Genomic DNA, 15,939 nt, shown 5'->3' on the forward strand with positions numbered 1-15,939 from the left:
TGTTAACCAATTGTTCATAAAAGCAATTGCCAGACGAGCGTTCTGATCCTCAATAGTCTGAGGCATCTGCTGCGTTCATGTACCTGTCTCCTAAGTGTCGCCAAACTTTTGGTATGCATCAGGGATTGAGGTAGGACACCATTTGATGGAGGCAATCCAATGAGTCCACTTATCCCAACCTGTGTTCACTTAAGACTGTCAGATGTACAAAGCATGTAAATTGATCTAACAAGAACTTAAAACTGTAACATTTACAAAACATGCAAATTGATATAACAAGAATCTTGAAGAGTTGTTGAGGGAATCGATGTACATACTACATACCATGAAACCTAAGACTAAGATATCATAATGGTAAGCTGAGGGGTTCCGTAAATTGAAATCTTTCTGCTGAGCCAACTGCGATGCCACGCTGTGATCAAACCAATACAGGCACGTCATCATGATAGCAGGGATTAATGCTGCAAAAATATATGAGACCGGAACCTTTCCCATATCCTGCACAGAAACAATACTCACATGTGATCGTAATAGCAGGGATTAATGCTGCAAAATTATATGAAACTGGAATCTTTGCCATATCTGGCACAGAAACAATAATTAAAAATTCATGTGATTCTGGCTAAATGGAATTATTCACATGGATTCATTATAACCACTGATGATTGGGATTTAGAAAAACAGATGTACAGTTTATTTATCCTTCTTTGTAGTTAATTTACACTGTTTTCTACGGTTTTAATTGAGTAGGATTCTGGGTGCGATGGAATTACTATGGTAACCCTGAATGATTCGGATTTTGTAAAAGAAGACTTCAAAGGATTTTTATCGAATAAATCTATGTTCGATTGTAGTTGATTCATATTGTTTTCTGAAGTTTAAATTAAGGAGTTATATGATTCTGAGTGGATGGAATTACTAAACCCTGGGTAATTGTAAAAAAAAGAAAACTATGATTTGCAAACCTTGAGGGATTTCGGTCCTTCATTAATATAGGCATAAGCGCACTTTGTATCCGACTTTTGATTGTTTTTAATCTTTTGATTAAAAATATTATAATTATAGGTGAATGGAATTATTCGCATAAATTCACCATAACTGCGAGTGATTATCATTTAAAAAAACAAAAACACTATGGTGTGTAAATCTAAAGATTTTCATCCTACAAGAATTCTGAATTTATGCTGGTTTGTAGTTGATTTACAGTGTTTTCGAAGGTAGATTTTCATCTTACAAGAATTCTGAATTTATGCTGGTTTGTAGTTGATTTATAGTGTTTTCTAAGGTAGATTTCATCCTACAAGAATTTATGAATATATATTGATTTGTTGTTGATTTCAGTTTGCTCTAAGGTAGATTTTCATCCTACAATAATTCATGAATTTATGCTGTTTTTATTTGATTTACAGTGTTTTCTAAGTTCTAACATTTCACATAGGCATGCAGAAGATCCATTGGTGTGGGCTACCAGACAAAGACCAACGTTTTTTGCAAAATTTTGGCACATTTCCACTAACATGTTGTAATGAATAATACTTCTAAATGGATTATTAGAGAAATTTTGAGGTAAAAATGGACCTCAAAACAAAAATGTACAACAAAAATCAATTTTATAAGAACCAATAGGATTCAATATGATAATGTCGACCATGGAGGATGAATCACCATTTTTGTGTAAAAAGGTAAAAAGATTTAAAATAAAAAATAAAAATTACTTTTTCAACTTATCTCCCTACGATTTTACTCAAATTTTATGTGGGAGCACTCGTTGGATGCAAAATTTAATTTTGCATCCAAGGAGTACCCATGGTGCATACTTTCGATGGACCTTACTACACAAAGTAATAAAATAACTATGCTTTATATGAGTTATGCTTTATGTAACTATAAGTGACCATTGTAACACCCTCCCACACCCATGGCTTTTTCTGGGATGTGGGGGTTGTTACCTATTCATTTTAACCTGACCACCAAAATTTGTTATGAAGATGAGGTTATCAAAATCTTCACTTTTCAAACTTTGCAGAAATTAATTCTGATACCAGCATTGAGATCATCTCGTCAAAAGCTTTCTGACGATATAAATTTATCTCAATCTAAGTCCTAGATCAAAATTTATGTCCACTAAAAGTTTTGACTTGTTAAAATAAGCCACATCATCACAAGGGCACCACTTGCATCCACCTGGCCTTGGTGGCACAGCTACAACATCATTGTGAGGTCCTCGAAGGGGCGGTCGCTCCTTGACATGCCTAACCACTACAAGCTAACAAACCTGGTGGTGGGCAGTCTCCCCAGTGGGCGAGGTTCTCACACTAGAACAACAACTAAGCTAGCGTGGAAAACACTTCAACCAAACTAGTAGTATCACTAGCATCTAGCGGTGGTATCATGTTTAGGAAGGAGGGGGTCCACAATCATTCACAATCATTGATCTGGGACAGGTGGGTTGGTGCTAATCCCAACCACAGCCCCTACCCTCCCATTAAACATCGACCATAAAGAGGGGGCCCTCAATCATCAATCTATTGCCCAACAACCATCCACCTAGTCTAATGAGCGCCTAGGAATTTGGCAGTGAGCGGTGGCCAGTGGCAAGGTTCCACACCAGAACCACGATCGAATCGATCGATCTATCATCAACACGCCTGTATCGTTTAACAACATGCCACATAGTTCAGCAATCAATGATGAGTAGTGGAAAGGTTCCACAGCAAAACCACAGCCAGTTCAATTGATATTTCATTGGCATGCCCATATGGTTTAACAACAAACCACATAGGTCCATGATGGGCAATAAGCGGCAAGTGGTGACAAGGTTCCATAGGGGGGCCATTGTCGAATCAATCAATCTATCGTTAGGGTGCCCATATGGTTTAACAACATGCCATATAGCTTGGTGGCAGGTGGTGGGCAATGAGCAATGGCAAGGTTCCACAACAAATTTGCAATCAAATCAATTCGTCTATCGTTGACGCACTCGTTTGGTTTAACAAGACACCACATAGCTCGATGGTGGGTTGTGAGCAGTGAGCAGTGGCAAGGTTCTATAGCAGCCCCCTTCTCATCCTCATCATAACACAGGTTAAGAGGAGGTGGTTACTATGTTGACCCAATATCCAAAGTGTTGTTATGGAAATGGGGTATAAAAAAATAGATCTTTTCAACTCACTTAGAGCCTTGGTTTGAAATCACCACTGCATTCATCTCGTTAAGACAATTCCGATGATATAAAACTTGACCTCAATCCGATCTTCGGATCAAGAGATGTGACCATTTTAATTATGGCGAATTAGAGAGCGCCACATCAACATCTTGGCCACGTGGCTATACCCACCTAGCTAAATTCCCAGCGCCACTTGGCAATTAATTATTTGTTGCTGACCTGTTCAAGGGTTTAGGTTCCATAACCCATGCCTCACAATGAATGCAACGCTTATACATATATGCACCATTATATATATATATATATATATATATTCAGACCACTTGAAGGGTAGTTTTCTGCCCAAAATATTCTCATCTCCCAAGCCCATTACCCTAGCTCCTCTCCCTTTGCACTTTCACAAATTACTCCGAGACTCTGGGGTTGACTGGTTTGTGGGCCCACACATCTACACCAATGGTTAGGCTATCGGGCTCGTGTGTTTGCCACAGCGTCCTGGGCTACATCATCCACCCATTTTATTGTGCGCTCCTCTCTATACTTCCGATGAATAGCCTCCATGATTAAGTGTAACGTGGAGCCACATCGCTCAATGAGCAACTTCTTGTGAATGATCCATCACTGGCGTCAAGCTAACAGCCTTGCCAACTTAGCCCGATCCTTATCAGCCTAGCTCTTCTTCTTGCACGACTTTCTATGGGCTTCTGGGATGCAACCCCTCTAGGCTTACATCATCTCGAGCCCTAGTTCAGCCATCGATCACCTTCCCCACTTTATCATGGTCACTCATTACGCTGGCCTTGCATTGAGTTATGTTGCGCGGTCTTATGGCTATCAATCTGACCTGGAATCTAGCCCTTACTAGGCTTGATAAATCCCTTTGCAATCATGGATAAGGTTTTAAGATCAAGGGAATGAGATATGGTTGTCGTCTGAGCCATTTGCGAAGGTTCACAACCATGGCTCTGCCACAGTGGTTCTGCAAACCCTTAAACTCAAGCCAACACTTAAAAATCGTTATCAAGGCTATATGAAGAACGCACTGGTCCTAAACTCCTGGGTATAGTCTTGAACTATTTGGCCCTTGAGTTGCCTAAAATATTTCCAATTCATAATGGCTTTCTAAATATAGGCTAAAGGATAAATATATCTTTTAATTGCAGAAACAAATTCAACCCAAGAAATGGATATCTTAATGAATCCAACTAGAATTTTATGTCATCTTCTTAGAAGTTATGAATTCTGCAATAAACCTCCAATTGTCGAATTCAATTGTCTAACTTTTCTGCATTCACCTCACCATTGTACATGGGAAGTTCAAACTTAATGTCCAATTTGAGTAAGGGAGTTTTTTCCTTTACGGTTTTTGAATGAGTATGAACAATTTTTGTAGTGGAAGTGGAAGATGATGTTGTTTGAGATGACGAGGATGATGAAGATGATCAGGAAGATGAAGATGGTGGAGATGGAGGAGGCTTTCATCCATTACCCTTTGAATCCTTCTTTTCATCTTTTTATCTCTTGAGCTTCCCTCTCCATGTGGGGGCTTAGAACTCTCTCCATCCATTCTAGTATTCCTCTCTTCATAGAGGACTCTAACCATGTCAGTTAAGTCACAAAAATCTTTATTGAATGCTTCCTCTTCTGAATGACCTTCAGTCTCTCTTGCTCCAGACATGATGGCTTTGGATTCAATCTCAACTTCAGGTACTTCTTGTACCTCCTCAATCTCAATTGAAGGTAAAAATTGAGGTGCTTCAAGTGCAACTGGGATTGGAACTTTGGGTGGATATTGTGGCCTTGTGGCTGTCCTTCTTCTGGGCATTACCTCAGGATTTGCAACCAATAGTTTCTCTTCTCCTCTCCGCAACTTTAACCTTGTAAGCGTCACAAATTTGCAACCATTAAAACCCTACTTGCACAAAACCCAAGCAATCAAGCAAATAACCTTTGCTCTGATACCAACTTGATATGTTGTTGAATGTTAGCTTTTCTGTGCTAATTTCAACTTCAGATTTAAAAGCAACTGATTATCATTTGCTTCATGTGCATAGGTTTCCTTTATGGTGTTTGTGAGTGAACAGGTAAATTTATGTCAATTTTTATGTCAAATTCATGAGCACAATAATATGAAAGTAAAGTGTTAACAACAACAAACAAATGTACAACAAAAAATCAAAATGAACAGTTAACACAGTGTTTTGATGAAGGAGTTCATCCCTCCTGGGCTACATCTCCTTGGTCCAACTTCTATGGCTTAGGCCTCTGTATTAGCTCAAAATGGAAAATTGTGTTGTTTACAATTCTCTATTGCTCCTAAAACCTGCTTCAATGTACTAAGTACATCAAAATCATCTAGGAATGCCTTTTCCTGATCCCAATTTGGTGGAATTTTGTAAAATTTATGGAAAGATAAATTTCTCCTAGGAATTCTCCATTAAAATTGGAGGAACTCTAGTTAACTCCACTAAATCTGGAGTTACCGCCGAATTTGGGGGCTCCTCCAATTTTGCCGCCAAACTAAACTGCAGTTTAATTAAATGTTAAGCATAGTTTAATTAATGTTAAACTTTATTAGCACATTAAGCGCATTTAATGGCGCAGTTATGGTAAGTCATTAGCCCACTGTTTAAGTGGTAGTGGTTACATGGTGGCATAAATGCCAACGATTATGGTAACCGTAGCCTCTGGTTCTGTGGTAACGGTCGCATGGGAGGGGGTTGGCCCGTGGGGCTAGCTCCCTCCTCCCCCCAACCACCATATGTTTAAAATTTAAATACAATATGCGACCAATGATTGTTAAGTCACAAAGCAGTGGTGTAGTGGTAATACATTGGAACTGTACAGGTGAGATTGAGTGTTCGACTCTGCGGACTTGCCATAAAATTTTACAAGGCATGCTGATAAGTCTAACCTTTGGGGAGGGACACATGGCGGCCTTCGGGCATGCCACATGTCCCCTCTTCATTGGTCCATCCTCCGACCAATAATATGAAGCCAAATCACCACAATGCAGACAAATTACAATGCGCCACTTGGAAAAACCTAGTTGGTTGTTGACCATCCTTTTGACCTGCCCAGTCACCTGCCACATCAGCAATACAGACTGCTGACTGTGCAGTGACTATATTTTTTTTTGCAAAATTCCACTGTTTGGCAAAGCTGACAGAACACAATATCTTCCTCATATGATCTCGATTTTGAGTGAAATGAGTTGCGTTTGGATCTTATCGCCGAGACAGACGCGATCGTTCAGGATTGGAGCGATTATAAGCACTTTGATTTTTGAGCTAAATATTGAGCACCTGATCATCCCTCCCCACTGGAAGCCTTTTGGACCCCAAAAGATACTACCAATTGTTCAGCAAGTGATGGTACAACTCCCTCACCTTCTCGCTCTGCAACCATTTGGCCTTAGAAGGAATTTGTCCCTTCAGTCCCACTCGAAGGTATTCAATGTTCCCTCTCTTCGAAGTTCTGGTTCTTCTATCAAGTATGAGATCTTGCTGAAGTTCATCAAGATATTCTGGGGAGAAATCATCTATTGATGGTAGCTGAACATGCTCTCCTTGATCATCAATCAAAGGAGGCTCAAACAATCTCAAATTCTCAACATTAACAACAGAGTATATTTGCTTATAAGGAGGCAAATCTAACTTAAATGCATTGTTACCAATCTTTTACAGAATTTTAAATGGACCATAACGGATTAGCTTTAGCTTTTTACCTTCCCCTTGAAGTCTCCCTTTGCTAATATAGATCCAAAATTAGTCTCCAACTTGAATTTTATGATCAACACAGTGTTTTTCATGCCTCCCCTTGTAGTTGCTTTGACTTTTTTCAAGTTGTTCTTGCATTGTGTGGTGTATCAACTAAATTTTCTCAATGAATTTCCTTGCCTTATCGATGTCACTATGACCATCGATGGTGACATACTTCTCAAAGATGAAGTCCAATGGTGATCTTGGCAAGTACCCAAAACATGCCTCAAATGGTGATGTGTTTGTGGAAAAATGATTTTTCCCTATTGTATGCATGTTGTATGTAATGCAACTATTCATCCCACAACTTGGGATATTTGCTGCAATATCCTCTAAGAAGATGAATGGCTAACCTGTTGACCACCTAGGTTTGTCAATCTGTTTGCAGATGAAAAGTTGTACTCTTCTTCAACTTAGTGTCCATCATGTCCCACAATTTTGACCAAAAATTCCCAACAAATCGAGAATCTCGATCACCTACAATGGAAGTAGGAAGACCAAAATGAATCTGTTAGGATATTCCAACACATAGGAAATAGTTAAGTATAACTTGGTCTAGTGTAGAGTTAGGTAAAATGTGTTTCTTTACTATGTACTTTTGTAACTTACAATTTGATGGTCACGATATGTAATGATCTAATGGTTCATTCTCTCCTCGGTATTACCGACACTTGATCCATGCTTAACACCCAATTGGTCCATGATCTCTATTTAAAGAGCATGGAGGGTCATTTGTAGGGTAACCGTTCATGAGAGAAGCTTATGTAAATTTTCATTCTTTTATTAATAAATTGCCTGAAGTGGCCGCCTTGGCTCAGGCCGTGGACTATTTCCCTCTTTGAGGGTTTTAACCACGTCAACAATACTGGTGTATTGATCTGTGATATGTTTGAGTGGTGTCCTTTGGTGTTCTGTCTGAGGAACTTACCTTCTAAATTCCTACATGGTATCGGAGCTATTTGAGGGTCGCATTCGTTGGTGTTCCAAATCTGAAGCCGGTAGAACTGCATCTAACTGTCGTTTCCTAGATCTATTGTTACTGATTGCATTCGGGCCGAGAGGACTACTCTATTGTGTTAGGAGCATCTATTCCAGTGAGGAACCCCTTTTGTTTGACGCGAGAAGGTTTCCAGTAGCCCTAGGTACGTCATTTTTAAGATCTGGAGGTATGCAGTGTTTATTTGCAGTTTTTAGTTATTTTTTCTCTGTTTATTTCGGTTTATTTAGCACCTTGTTTTTTTATTACCGGATCTATACCTTTCATTTCTGCGTATGCTCTATGCCCCGCGATTCTGTGCAATCTGGGCAAATCAGAAACATAAAGGAAGGATTTTTCTTATGCATATGTATTATGCTCTTTTCCGTTGCGCCTTAGTGTGATCTCGGAAAACCAAAAACATTGAGGAAAATATTTAGTTTCCGGCTAAAGCTAACTTCAAGCCATAAGGTTTGTTTCTTTTGTATGTCCATGTTGGGTTTTGTGTTTTTTGTTTTGCAGGCAAAAAAGAGCTTTCTCAAGTAAGCACGCACCCCAAAGCTTCAGTGAGTAAAAAAAAAAAAAACCGTTCCTCTTTTCCAAAAATTACTAACCTTTTAATCTAGCTCACTTGGTCCAAAGCTATTTTATGAGAATAGAGGTCTTGAGTTCAAGTCTTTCTTTTTGTTGAGCTAATTAGATTAAGTTTGGAAAGGGGGCAGATTTTTTTTAAATATAACATTATCATTCATTTCTGCACATTCCCACACTTCATCGGCATCTTCAACAACTTTTCTTCAAAAATCCATAACTTCTTCATCCGGAAGCCGTTTTTTTTAATCAACCTAATTTTTCGAGATCTTTACATTGGAACACTTAGTTTCAGCGTCTATAGCTTCAGTTTCTGGTAAAATGGAAAGTCCTTCTAAGCTTACAACCAATTCTACTCCTTTAGGTCCTTTACGGCAAAAAACACAGAATACGAAACAGGGACTTGCTCATTTAGCCCTTCAAGACTTGCGATCTCCTCGGTTCCTCAATAGCTTATGGAGAACAAGTCGACCTCAATCCACAAATCCCAAGCCCCCTCTTGAAGGTCCAACCAGCACAACAAGCTTACAATGACAACTAAAGAGCATATGATGCCCAAAAGGAAACAAGGGATTCTCCTATTAAGTCCAATTACCAACCTAGACCTAAGCACCACCACTTAACTGGCAATAACACAAGCCGACAACATCTCATTTGTTTGGATGGGAATTCCAAGCAACTTAATAACATAAGCACCCAATACATGAATACCCACTATGAAGTACCAATCAAACTTATCACTATGACTAAACTAGTCATCCAAGCAGGAATTTTTCCCACGCCATCTCCACATGAAGACAACACGCTCAGCCTTGAGGCTTCAACCTTAACAAGAGCATAGCAAGGATGCATCTTTGTATGGAATACAGAGCTTTAAAGTCAATTCATTCAAGCTCATAAGGTTGTGCCTCACACCGCACAGAATATAGATTTATGAGAGCGAGCCTTGATAAAATGGATGAACATCCCCAACACCAAGGTATGTATCATTGGAAACTTGAAGAAGACCCTCACATAAAATACCGGTTCAATAAGATTAAACAAAGAAGAAATCCTCCATAGTACCACATTGCAACACATCAATGCAATGCAAGGTCGAAATCAATAGAGTCATCATATTGCAATAAGGAAGAAGAAAGCTCATGCTAAATAATTCTACACTTGACCATCATCCTTACACACTACCACAATACCTTTAAAACAAAGACATGGCATACTAGTCACTATAAGTATGAATTACACAATCATATCTTTACAACCTTATCTCATGTATTAATGAAATCATTTCAACCAAAAATACAAGGCTCATTCATTAACATAGAGGATACATTAGAAAAACTTATCTTAGGAGTTCTCGGCAACCACGTCTGGGACTATGACTCTCCACCCAACCATAGATAGTTGCAACCAAGCCTTGCTTGCAACTGTCACCTCCGAGCCAAGTTTCAAAGCTTGAGGTGGGGTGGTTCTGAGTATTTTCAATCAGCCAACTCTGTTGAAACAAGATGTCACAAAGCCCTCACAGCCTTCATTCACTAGCTAAGCTCTTTAAATCTCATACAGTTCACGTAGAAACACAGTCATGCCAACATTTCACTATGCAAAGAACTCCAACTCACTTTTAGGAGGAGAGAGTCCAATATCAAGAAGGTTTAACAGTGACTAAGTTGTCAATGGGTGAGAAATCACTTCTCTAGGTGGTTCCACAATGAGTCAAGCACCAGAGTTTCAGCCCCAAGGCACTCCTGGTGGTTCAACAACCCTCACAAGCACCTATGTGATTCTCCCCCTTCCAACAAATTCACAAACCACAAGCTTCTAGTGCAATATTCTGCCTTACAAGCGTCTTGTTCTCTAAAACCAATCACAAGCAAGCCTCCTCAAAGGGTTCTTCAATTGGTGCCCCCTTTTCCTAGGGCTCAGTTCAATGTCAAGATTACTTTTTCCTTTCGACTCTCTTTGTGGTTCTACACAGTGAGCCCATGCATTACGTTCTTGGCTAATGATCTCCTTCTTGCTCCCTCCAACACATGTCTGAGTCGTGGGTGTTTTCCCCACAAGAGCCTCTCAGCCTCCACTTCTTTCTTCATCAAGATCCTCTCAACCTCCTATTTTTGTTCAGCAAGAGCTTCTCGACCTCCTTGCTTATCTTCCACAAGAACCATTAGGTCTCTTGTTTATGTTCAGCAAGGGCCTCTCATCCTCCTTGCTCGTGGTCACTCTTCCTTTGTGCGTATATGGTTCCCTTCATGTAGTGTGTAAGAAAAAAATGTCCTTTCCCTAGAATATCCCCCTACCTCTCCAAGAGGATTGATTGCCTTCCTTCTTCACGCAAGTTGCACAACAATCCTCCCTTGACAGCGTAGCCCATGCTGCTCATAACTTCTTCTCATTTTCTTTGTTTGTTGTTTAAGCAGAAGGACACTTGGACCAATCCTTCCTCTTTCAGTTACATTCAATGCACAGACAACACATTTAATTCTTTCAACCACCTAGGATTGATATTTGAAAACAGCATTTCCTCAAGCGACCCCCTACCTCAACCAATGGAATTTGCGTCCCTCTCTCAATTTGTGTCCCTCTCTCAACCATTTTAATTTATAAAAGTATTTACATTGCATACACGAGGATAAGCAATTGCGTTGTTACAAATTATGTTACCCACCAAAAGTGCATGACCCCATAGGAGAATTTTTCTCCTAGATTTGTCTTCAGTCGGCAACCCTTGATAGCCACCAGTGTAGCCGATATATTGTGTCATTTGCTCATCACTCCCTGAGCCAATCATATGTCTCCTCGCCCATTTCTCAAGAGCATATGTTTGAAGGTGGGCAGTCCAATCCTAAAGGTATGTTTTTCATTGTGCAGTTGAGTGCTTATGCTTGTTTTTCGTTGGGCACTTTGGGCATGGATTATTGGATGACTTAGAAGAAAAAAGGGTTTTGAATGTAGTTTGTTTCCCTCACCTTAAATGGGGGGTTAATCTTGAATCCTAGTCCTGTGGGATCTCCTCTATTGGCCTATGGCTTTAGAAAAAGGCACTACTTGGGAAATTCTGATTTTGGTAGCGCGATTCCAGGATGTTGTTAGTGGGAGAGAGAACTTTCCGAATTGGGAAATGTTTTGGCTTGACTGCATACAAGAAGAGATCTGAAGAGGAACCATAGAAGGGAGATCAATTATGACAGTGGACGGGGAGAACCTTGCCCTGGCAGGCAAGGCCAAGGGCAAGAAGGGCCAAGGAGAGGTTGAATCCAGATAGAAGGGCAAGAAGAAGGATTTAAGCAAGATCAAGTGCTTCCATTGCCATGAGTTTGGGCACTATGCTTCTAAGTGTCCTAATCGGAAGGAGGAGTCCAAAAAGGATCATGTAGCGCGGTTCCAGGCTTTAAACAAGGTCATGATCCTTTAAACCCTTGCAGTAAACTAGCCTTTAAACCCTTACAAAATTGTTGATCCTTGCCTCCTAAATTTATGTACACAAGCTTCTCTTGGCACACCTTTCTCTCACAAGCTCCACACATAAGCTCGTGAAACCTTCTCACAAACCCATGAGCTCTATTGTCTTATCTCACCAACTCGTGCTCACAAGACAATGATCAAATTGTGCCTTAGTTCCTCCTTTTAAAGCAATTCAAATGGCTAAATTTAGTGAGTTTCTAATTAAGGAGTTTGTTTTGTGATTGTTGAGTTGGCATGAGTTAACTACTCATGCAATTTGTCCTATCTCAAATCAAGGACTTAGGACTCAAACACACATTCTTTTCCTCAATTAACTTGCACTAGAAGACTAATAACTCGGCCTTCCACTTTAACACGTCAGTTAACTGCTTCTAAACTCATCATGATTTTTAGGAATAATTCCTAAATTTTAGGAAATCGTCTTAAATTATAGGAAACTCAAGCATGCCAAGAAGAAACTCATTGTGGTCCTTGTTACCGCTCAAACTAGCAGGGGGCATAAAAGGGACTCCTAAAGGGACAACTACTAGATCAAAGGGCAACGATGGAGGCTTAGCCCACTGTCACCTCAACTAAGACTCCCTACTCTTTACATACTTTCACCGATGGGAGGATACCCGGTACATAGAAATTCACTTGTGAAAGATGAATCAACCAATGGATGTGAAGTGACCTTAATGATCATTTTCCTAAAAGGAGGTTAAGAATAGAGCTTCTTGCTTGTTAAGCAAGGTACAAAGGTTTCTAAGATAAGGAGGTGAGGATTTGAGGGTTAGGTTAGAGGAATATGCATTGTAAAGGAGTTTCCCAGTGCTAAATGGTTCTTGAAGATTTGACTTTCAAAAGTGTGGGACCACACGGGACCAAATGGACCCAGCCTAGTTTAGGGGGGGGGGGGGAATCTAGCAACCAATGATGTTCTTAACCCAGACAAGGAAGGGGAAAGGATCAATACAAGAATTTCCAATTAAAGGTGTCAAATTAATCCTATCAGACACTAGCCTAGGGAACACGAGGGGAATGTTTGACCTTGGAGCTAGGGCTTGGGTTATCTCACAACTCTAATGTCGGAATGGCTTCAAAATTGGAGAAGGTCTTGAGGACACACCAGCGCAGTTGACGCTAGAAGATTGAACTTTTTCTTGGGCTATTTTGTCGGGAAAATGATGCCTTAGGTGACCCAACTTGGCTAGACCTAGAAGAGAGAGGAAAAGATGAAAAAATATTCTTTGAGTGATCACCTATTGGAGGACCAATGCCTTAATCCCTTGGGGAGAATGGAGTCTAGGAGAATAATGAGAAAAGAACTTGTATTTCGGTCAAGGAGGCCTTCAAGACTACTTTGCTTAGCCTTTAGGGCAAAAGGAAGAGATCTCAAAGCTTTTATACATCGCTTGGCAAAAGAGATGACTTATCAAGATAAATTCCTCGGTGTAATTATCCCTAGGAGATTTCATTCACATACATGGCCCAAACATTGAGAGATGCTATATAGAAAAAATAATTCCACAAATTTGCAATTATGCAATGCAGCAATTAGCCCTATTATAGCGAAAATCTCATTCAATGCATATGACAAAAGTAAAATAAGAATAGCATTAAAAATGTGTACTCACATGTAATAGAACATATCCAACCATCAACAATTTGACAATAAAGAAGCTCCAAGATAAAATACTCCAATCCAAACATCAAAATTCACCCATGCTTCAATTCTTCATCCCAGAAAAAGTGTGAGATTTCTAAAGAGATCGAATCCCAAGTGATGATGGGAAAATGAACTCATCTCACTTGTATTTATACACTAATTAAGAGTTCGAATAGTCTCTTAGGCCTACATAAGCCACAAAAATAAAATAATGTGCTAATAACCTAACTTTTGGTGACAAACCCACCAAACTAGCTCATAAATGAAATAATAACTCTCTTAAGAGGTCAAATGATAAACAATTCATGTCATAGGGCCCTCCAAGAGGCCTAATGAGATCCATAGGTGCCATAATAAAGAATAGGACCCTCAATAGTGATGGACAACGGGGTGGCCCTTGTTCTCCAAACAATAAACTTGTGGTGTCCCCAGTGGGTGTGGGGGCACAATAATAAACTCATGGGTCTCCAAGATGAGTCGAAGATTCCTGTAGACCATATGTAAGGGCTCCGATGATGGTGTGGGTGATGCCATATCATCCTACAAGTCTTGGGTCACCTGCCAAGTGCTTGGTACATCTGTGGGGCTGGTTGGGCAAAGGTGAAGGAAGTGCATCTTCCTCGCCCAATAGATGGATCTCAAGCCAATCTTTGAACATCTCTAGGGATCCATGGAGTGTTGTCTACTGTTGTGGAGGCCCATGGCTCTCAACACACACCTTACATGTGCCAATGTAACCCTCTAGAGGGTTAGGACCTCGTATAGGGAGACCAAACCCAAGATGGAGACCACCTGCAATCCCGCATAAGATCCAATGCGTCCCCTAGTCTTTCAGTACAACAAGTCATCAAAGAAATTGAGTAATAGAGCTTACAAACCATGGACCACAAGTGCGGACTTCATAATGGTTTGCCCTTTTTGTGATTTTTATGTAATTGATGTAAAGAAGAAAAAATAAAATGATTGTATGCTTGCTTCATGGGTTTCATGAGAAAGAGATTTTATTTTTAGATGGCTCCCATTGAGAGCCTTTAGGATTTGTCATAAAAGTCAAATAGAGTCAATGTCATGTATGAAGAACCCTTCTTGGGCATGTTACAAATGTATATGAGTCTATAGAATTATCAAGAAGCCCTCCAAGACAAGCACTAGTTACTCCTCTTCAAGTTGGCCTCAAGATAAAGTGAAGAACTTATGTCGGCTTCACCTAATGGAGACACAATTGTTCGAATTCATATGTCGGCTCATTTATATGGGACAACCACTATATATATGTGTGTAGGGTATTCGCATTTCCACAATCATCAAGCTCGGATCCCTCTGAAATTCGGATCACAGTTACAATGACAAGAAAAGAGACAAGTTCGGATGTCAAAGTACAAAAGGAACTCGGATAGGTGATGAAGGGACAACGAGGATCTTTTTGGGTTATCACAGAAACAAAAGTTCATATTTTTGAGAGAAGGTCTCGGTGCTACAGTAGAGGAACACAGTTCAGACAAGGGTATATATATTACAATTCAGTGCTATGAAGAAGCCACAGTTCGGTGCTATAATAGAGACTATAGTTCGGTGCTATGAAGGAGCTACAATTCAATGATATATCACAGTGTTTCGGTGCTACTACAGTGATGTGTTTCGGGGCCATCTCAAGTGTGTCTAATTCGTTGCTATCACAGTATGCTCAAATAGGAGATGATCCCAGTACTAAGAAGGTCAAAACAGAAGAGGAGTCAAGAAGAAGAAAAAAGCAGAAGACAAGCAAGAGAACTAGTTTCTTGGTATTGGAGTGTCAACTAGGTCAAGGGTCTTGGTCTTGGTATTCGTCAATTGGAACCTCTATAAGAAGAATTTGTGCGGGTTTTCCTCTCAAAGAGAGAGGTTTTGGCCCTGCCTGATAGCCTACATTCTGTGTCTCTTGTCTATTTATGTTCATGCATTGGTAGTTGTTTGATGAAGACGAACACTAATAATCTAAGTAGAAGAAGATCCTAATCTAAAGTAAAAAGCACCCACAAACAGTTACTAATCGAAGAGAAAACACCTAACTATTGATGCCCTAGATTTCTCAACAAACCAAGTATCCTATTAGGTGGTTTCTAGTTCTAAAGGGGATAATATGTCCAAAATACATCTTTTAAAAGGTGGTGGTATGTGATAAAGAGGTGAATGGAGTAGGGGATCAGAAGGGGCAGCCCCCGGCCACATGCTGGGGTACAAGGGTAGCTAATAAAAGGGAAGTCCACACTTGGGTATGTAATGTATAGGAGGGAGCAATCGTGGTACATGATGTGCCCCGGCCTTGGTTTTTCCACCCTTCTTTATATGCCTTTTG

At 40.0% G+C, this 15,939-nt stretch overlaps 1 pseudogene across 1 annotated transcript in view; it reads right to left on the minus strand.

The window, feature by feature from the left end:
- Positions 1-15,939, minus strand: part of LOC149211034 (boron transporter 4-like) — a 129,111-nt pseudogene that overhangs the window by 9,230 nt on the left and 103,942 nt on the right. The window contains exons 7-8 of the transcript XR_016253120.1: positions 314-498; positions 84-168 (exon numbers count right to left, since the gene is read on the minus strand). The product of XR_016253120.1 is annotated as a boron transporter 4-like (transcript). The remainder of the gene's footprint in view (positions 1-83; positions 169-313; positions 499-15,939) is intronic.

The sequence above is a fragment of the Pinus tabuliformis genome, chromosome 1_2 (genome assembly GCF_031772625.1).
Source record: "Pinus tabuliformis cultivar Carrire ecotype Pingquan chromosome 1_2, CPIR1, whole genome shotgun sequence".
In the NCBI taxonomy this organism is placed as follows: domain Eukaryota; kingdom Viridiplantae; phylum Streptophyta; class Pinopsida; order Pinales; family Pinaceae; genus Pinus; species Pinus tabuliformis.